The sequence below is a fragment of the Myotis brandtii genome, unplaced genomic scaffold (assembly GCF_000412655.1).
Source record: "Myotis brandtii unplaced genomic scaffold, ASM41265v1 scaffold217, whole genome shotgun sequence".
NCBI classification, from domain to species: domain Eukaryota; kingdom Metazoa; phylum Chordata; class Mammalia; order Chiroptera; family Vespertilionidae; genus Myotis; species Myotis brandtii.
In genome coordinates, this window is record NW_005358137.1 from 1,017,836 (window position 1) to 1,024,935 (window position 7,100).

A 7,100-nucleotide genomic window follows, 5' to 3' on the forward strand; every position below is an offset into this window, starting at 1 on the left:
AGAAAGACATCTGTGTAGATGTCTTCTATGAACTTGAGCTACGAGATGGAAAATTTATTTCTTATCTCTGCTTGATCCTACACTGAACCTGGTAGCATTAGTCCTTCAAGGTGTTTGTGGCTATTTGAATGGACACTACCCTATAATCATTATTTGTACTGCAGACCTTCTCAGAGCCTGTAATGTGCTGCTGTGGATCTAGGTTCACTGTAATGAGCATCATTATACGCAGCATTTTTATGAACAGATCCCCAACACCCCACTGCTTTTTAAAATTCAAAACACCCCATTACTATCGTGTGGATTAGTGTCTCATGGCAGGCAGGTGGGGAGAGGTTGTATATGGCAATTCTGCATCAGCGTGTCTCTTTAGCATCTGAAATTGAGCATTGGCATCTTCCCAGGGGCACTCTGCCCCCAGAGCATCGTGTTCCACAGTTTCCTCTTTACTGTCAAAGTCTCCCCCACCCCAGCCAGCTCCCCAACCTTGAAATGCTGGTCTGTAACCACCTCCAAGTTCAAATGGTTGCTCTGTCTGAGAGGTGCCTTAAATCTTTCCTCCTTCCTTCTTTTCCCAGAGGAAATACCCAGGAAAGCCCTCCTCTGCCTCCCCCACCCCCACACCTGCTTCATTTCCTGACCTCCAATCTCTGCTTAAACCCGGTCCCACATATCACAATTTGTCACCATCCTGTTCTGGAACTGACTTCCTGCCTGAATTAAGTCAAATCTAAAACTCCTTTTTCCAGACTCAATCAACTTACTCATCCTCTTTTTCTTCTTGCTCCTCAATCCTAGCCAGCTCACTAACACTGTTTCCTTCCATTCCCCGCCCCCGCCCCCATGAAATCTCTTCTCCAAATATATGTTTGCAATTCTCCACAAAGTTTGGCCCTCCTGAAGCAACAGACATTGTGCCATCCTATGCTAAAACAGCAACTGACCTGTTTGGTTTGGGGTTGATTTTTTTTTTAATAATAGTTTCCACTTCATAATGAGGCCCATTACAGCCACAACCCAAGCCTCTGCTTTGGATTTAAAGGTGATAGGACTGAGAGCTTTCGAATTGTACAAATAAGGAAACTGAGGCGTAGGGAGATTAGTGCATCTTCCAGGGAGGGGTTAATTTTTCTTGTAATCCTCACCCAGGGATATGTTTCTATTGATTTCAGAGAAAGAGGAAAGGAGAAGGGGGTGGGGGAGAGAGAAATAGGGATCAGTTTGCCTCCTGCACACCCCGCAACCAGGATCGAACCTGCAACCCTTCAGTGCACTAGACGATGCTCTAACCAACTGAGCCACACCAGCCAGGGCCAGGACTGGGTTTTCATATGCAAGTCTTCTGAATTCACACTCAATGTTCTTGCTACCACACGAGGGACGCTCAGGGACACATAGCATAATTTTAGCCGTCGCCCAGAAGAACTATTCTTGGTAGTTCCATCCTTATTTCGTGTGTATTGAAAAGGCAACAAAGCCCTGACACCAGCAGCATCCACATGGCCTGGGAAATTGATAGAAATGCAAATTATCAGCCCCTCCTCACACCTACCAAACCCTGGGGGTGGGGTGAAGCCGTCAGTGTTTTAACAAGACCTTCCGGATGCACACTTAAGTTGGAAAACCACTGGCTACAACAAAGCAAATAAAAAACTGATTTAACGTTTATTAATGAAAAACACAAAGTAAATGCAGGTGATTTGTGAATGCAGCAGACATTTAGTAAGTTGTGCAGAAGTGACTGGATTGGGGGGAGTGCCATCCTACAGCACAGAAGCCTCCATGTGTTCCAAAGTAGAAAGGCCTGTCCCACCCCAAGCAGATTAATCCCACTTTGGCCTTACCATAGGGCGGTGATGGCGAACCTATGACACGCGTGTCAGAGGTGACACGTGAACTCATTTTTTTGGTTGATTTTTCTTTGTTAAATGGCATTTAAATATATAAAATAAATATCAAAAATATAAGTCTTTGTTTTACTATGGTTGCAAATATCAAAAAATTTCTATATGTGACACGGCACCAGAGTTAAGTTAGGGTTTTTCATAATGCTGACACGCCGAGCTCAAAAGGTTCGCCATCACTGCTATAAGGGGACCTTTATTATTTTAGTTTGTTTGGCTTAGTGGCAGAATTTAAATGTTTGACTCTGGCCACTTAGCCCTCACTATTTGGACAACTATAAAAGGATCCTCTCATTTAAAATGATACATCAAAGAAAAAAAGATTCACCCAGGCTTGGGATTCCCCTATTATTATATAAGAAATGTGTGTTGGCCCCAAAGTTGTGAATATTTCCCAGTGAAGAGCAGCGGCTGCCAGTTATATAAACCCGACTCGCCTTGAGCATGCGAGAGCCTGTGGCTTCTCCTGCTCACGTGGGAAGGGTGGGCTTGAAAGAGCCTTCACAATCACCGAGCATCCATCCGACCTTGAACATGGATTCTTAAGGACAACCAGGGACACACGTGGTTTCCTTGATAATAAGAGAGCAGATTTCAGACGGGGCCCTCAATGCTTCCACCCAGCTCGCCATGGGCCTCGCGTCCTGGGGAAGTCTGCTATATCTGCTCACAATAGCCTTGACCCACATCCACTGGACCCACCTTCCCACTGAAAAGGTAAGTAGAATGCTTTGTTCAACCCCCTTCCTTAAGGGTTTTTTAACCAGGTCGCTGTGGAATTCTCAGACTTGCACTGGTGACGTCTGTGGCTTTGCAGGTCACATCTCTGTGTACCCCTCAGTTCCAAATGCAGAATGTTACTTGTGAGCATAAAAGCTCTAAAGAAACTTCAGTCGCTGGTGGGGGCGAAGTGAAAAATCCTCAGTTGCTGTCTCCAGAGGGGGGTCATCTGCTTTTAGCAGCAAAGACACAATGATTGTTTTGCATTGAGAGACATTTCAGATATTGCATAATTGGTGTAAAAATTACGAAATGCCTGTGTTGTTTTTTTATTTGTTTGTCTCTTCATAGTCTATTTCTTTTTGTTATTTTACAATTTTTAATTGTGGTAAAATACACATAACATAAAATGTACCACCTTAACCATTTTTCAGTGTACAGTTCAGCGGTATTAATTATATGCCACCATCACCATCATTCATCCCCACTAACTCGTTCCACCTTGAAAAGCTTATGCTCTAGCCGAAACCGGTTTGGCTCAGTGGATAGAGTGTCGGCTTGCGGACTGAAAGGTCCCAGGTTCGATTCCGGTCATTATATGCCACCATCACCATCATTCATCCCCACTAACTCGTTCCACCTTGAAAAGCTTATGCTCTGTACCCATTAAACACTAACTCCCCATTCCTCCTCCCCTTGGCCCCGGTCACCGGCATTCTATTAACTGCATGAATTTGAGTCTATTTCTGAGTGTGACATTTACATGACTCGTGGCTCGGTAAATCCCGATGAGAGGGCAATGCCTCATCCATTCGGATTTTTGATTCCAGCCTCTCTTGGATTCTCAGCGTGACTGTCAAGAAAATTCCACAAAATGGGGCCACAGGAGAGATGTTTCTGTTCCCCAGGAAGTGCTCCTTGTTTATTTATTGGAGTTTCCCTGGTATAGGGACAGGGACATTAGATTTCCATTCAGAAGACTTGGGATTGAAAACCCAATACTGGGCCCTGACTGGTTTGGCTCAGTGGATAGAGCGTCAGCCTGCGGACTTAAGGGTCCCAGGTTCGATTCTGGTCAAGGGCATATACCTTGGTTGCGGGCACATACCCAGTGGGGAGTGTGCAGGAGGCAGCTGAATTGAGTTTCTCTCTCATTGATGTTTCTAACTCTCTATCCGTCTCTCTTCCTCTCTGTAAAAAATCAATAAAACATTAAAAAAAAACCCAATACTGGAAACCTTGGAGAAGCCACCAAATCTCCCTAAATCTCTTTAACTGGGTCCTATTTTAAAAATCAAAATTCTGTGCAAAAATCTCAATTCTGAATTCTCTTGAAAAGTTCCAGAGCTGGCACCTAAATAAACATCTCCCCATTTTTTAATTGGACTGTTTGTCTTTTTGGTGTTGTTTTATAAGTTCTTTATCAATTTTGGATATTAACCCCTTCTCAGATGTATCATCAGCGAATATGTTCTCCCATTTAGTTGGTTGTCTTTTCATGTGTTGACGGTTTCTTTTAGTGTGTGAAACTATTTAGTTTTATATAGTCCCATTTGTTTATGTTTTATTTTGTTTCCCTTGCCCAAGGAGATATATCGGAAAAAAATATTGCCACAAGAAATGTCCAAGATTTTACTGCCTATGTTTTCTCCTAGGATTTTTATGGTTTCAAGTCTAACATTCAAGTCTGTAATCCATTTTGAGTTTATTCTTGTATGAGGTGTAAGAAGGTGGTCTAGTTTCATTTTTTTGCACATACCTGTCCAATTTTCAGCACTATTTATTGACTAGACTATCTTTAGCCCATTGTATGTTTTCGTCTCCTTTGTCAAATATTAACTGACTCTAAAGGGATGGGTTTATTTCTGGGCTCTCTATTCTGTTCCATTTATCTATATGTCTGTTTTTGTGCCAGTGCCATGCTGTTTTGATTACTATGACCTTGTAGTATAGTTTGATATCAAGTAGCATGATTCCTCCAACTTTGTTCTTCTTTCTCGAGATCACTATTGCTCTTTGAGGTCTTTTGTGGTTCCATATAAAACCTGATATGAATTGCATTGAATCTATAGATTGCTTTGGGTAGTATGGACATTTTAATTATGTTAATTTTTTCCATCCTTGAACACGGTATATGCTTCCACTTATTTGTATCTTCTTCAATTTCTTTCTTCAGTGTCTCATAATTTTCTGAGTACAGGTCTTTTACATCTTTGGTTAAATTTATTCCTAGGGGTTTTATTCTTTTTGAAGCAATTGTGAATGGGATTGGGGTGTTTTGGTTTTTTTTTGGTGTGGGTTTTTGTGTGTGTGTTTTGTTTTTTTGTTGTTGTTTTTTTTTTTTAGTTTTCCTTTCTGGGAGTTCATTATTGGTCTATAAAAATGCAACTGATTTCCAGACCAAGGATCTGAATAGACACCTCTCCAAAGAGGACATACAAATGACCAAAAGACATAGGAAAAGATGCTCACTGTCACTAATAATCAGAGAAATGCAAATTAAAAACATGGTTGGCCGCAGGGTAGCGCTGGGCCTTTGGGCATGGGCGCTCACCTCCCTCACCTTCTTACTTTGAGTTCCCCCTAGCAGTTCCAGAGATCAAAACTTGGGTGCAACAGTTTATTTGGGAGGGACCCCAGAAAGCAGGAGTGAGGAGAATGGGACAAGGAGGGAGGAAAGCCACTAAAGGATGGGACAATAATCTGGTCCACCCAGACACTGGGGTGTGCCCTGGGCATGACTCCTTTGCAGAACGGCCTCCTAATTGCCCATTTGCAGGACTGGAGGCTGCCGCATCTATCAATGTCTCTGTCCACAGTGTGAAAACCCACAGCAGTGCTCGGTTAAGTTAAAGGTCCCTCTGCTTAGGAGAAAAGTGGGGCATGGCAGCAGGCCCAGCAAGTACTGAACTGAGCAGGGCAGGTGTGGCCAAAATCGGAGATGGTCAGCGTGGTGTGACAGAGGCCACCCGATTTGTCCTTGCTTTGGTCTCCGAGGGCCAGGGTTGAGTCAACCAGAGGAGATGAAGGTTTTCATGGGTTTTTTCCTAATGAGGGGCAGAATGTAACATGACCAAGATACCAATGTAACATGACCCAAACACTCAAATGCCCTCTCCTTTCGCTCTCTGTCTCCTAACCCCACCCCTATAATCATAGAGAGCCAGACATCCCACACCGCCATCTTTGCAGCAGGCTCATTCACTCATTCACTCATTCACTCTGAGAAGCTCAGCTCCAGTTCAAAATCACTTCTGAGTCCTGAAGTGCTCCATCCTGAAGGCCCTTTCTCTAAGAGCAGGAGACCCCGGGAGACAGAAAAGGCCTCCTCCCACTGTATTGTCCGGCTCCTGAACCGCCTGCCCTGGTGGCCCGGCAGGTCTCAGGCTCAGTACCGAGCAGGGACTCGTGTCTGACCGCACGCTGGACCTACGCCAGGGCTTCTGAACAAGTTCTTTGAAGGCAAAGAAGCCTGACCAGTACCATTGATCACACACACTGCCAAGATCCCCACATTCACTTCCTGTGGAAATTATTAGGATGTTTGCATCAAAATCACAACAGTATTTGACCAGAGAGAAAAGGCATGGCGGGGGGGGGGGGGACAAATACGGTGATTTCACTTTATTTTATTCTGCATTTCTTGCATTTTAGAAACCGAGAAAGAAGTAAGGGAGGAAAAAAAGGAATTCTAGATGCAGCTTAAACATTAAAGATCATACTATTCAAGAAGCAGCCTTCTTGGGGGGAAATAAGTGAGGATAAACCCCTCCCCATGAACTTAATGTAAGTGGGATGCTTTTGTGGAATCACTGACGTTTTCATTATTCAGCCTGAATCGCCCATATTTTTGTATTCATTGCAGACAATGAGTCCTTGTGACATTCTGGCATACATTACAGGGGGGTGGGGCGGGGGGACGAAACCTGCTTTATTTGTTCCATTTTCCACTTTTAGACATAATGGAGATGTTAACATGCTTAACCTCAGTGGCCTCTCTCCCAGCCTCGCTTCACCTTTCCCCGTTGCCTCGAGTCTTGGTGAAGGTAAACCGCGCGGGCAGACAAGGGGGTGCACGTTAATGCGGGCGCCAACCACGCTAACTCTCTCCGTCCATCCTTTTAAAGACTTTCCCGGCATAAAGTCTCCATTATCATTAAAATTATCTCAACTGTCCTTCAGACAAGAATGTAAGCCTTTGACTACATGAACCAGTTCAAGGAAAACCTCCCGGGCGCCCAAGACACGAGATCACATTGTTGAACCCCTTTCACATGCATTCAATTCCGCCCAGGTGTAAAGCCGCTGGGTGGATTTCCCTTACATTAATTGCTAACACTCTACGTGTTTAATTTAAAGTTCACGCCTAAGGTGAGAGCTATAGAAATACACTATTGCAGCTTCATGGGAGGAGGAGGAGGCAAAATTATTCATATTTTTAAAACCCTGTTGAGGACTAGAAATTGCAACAGAATG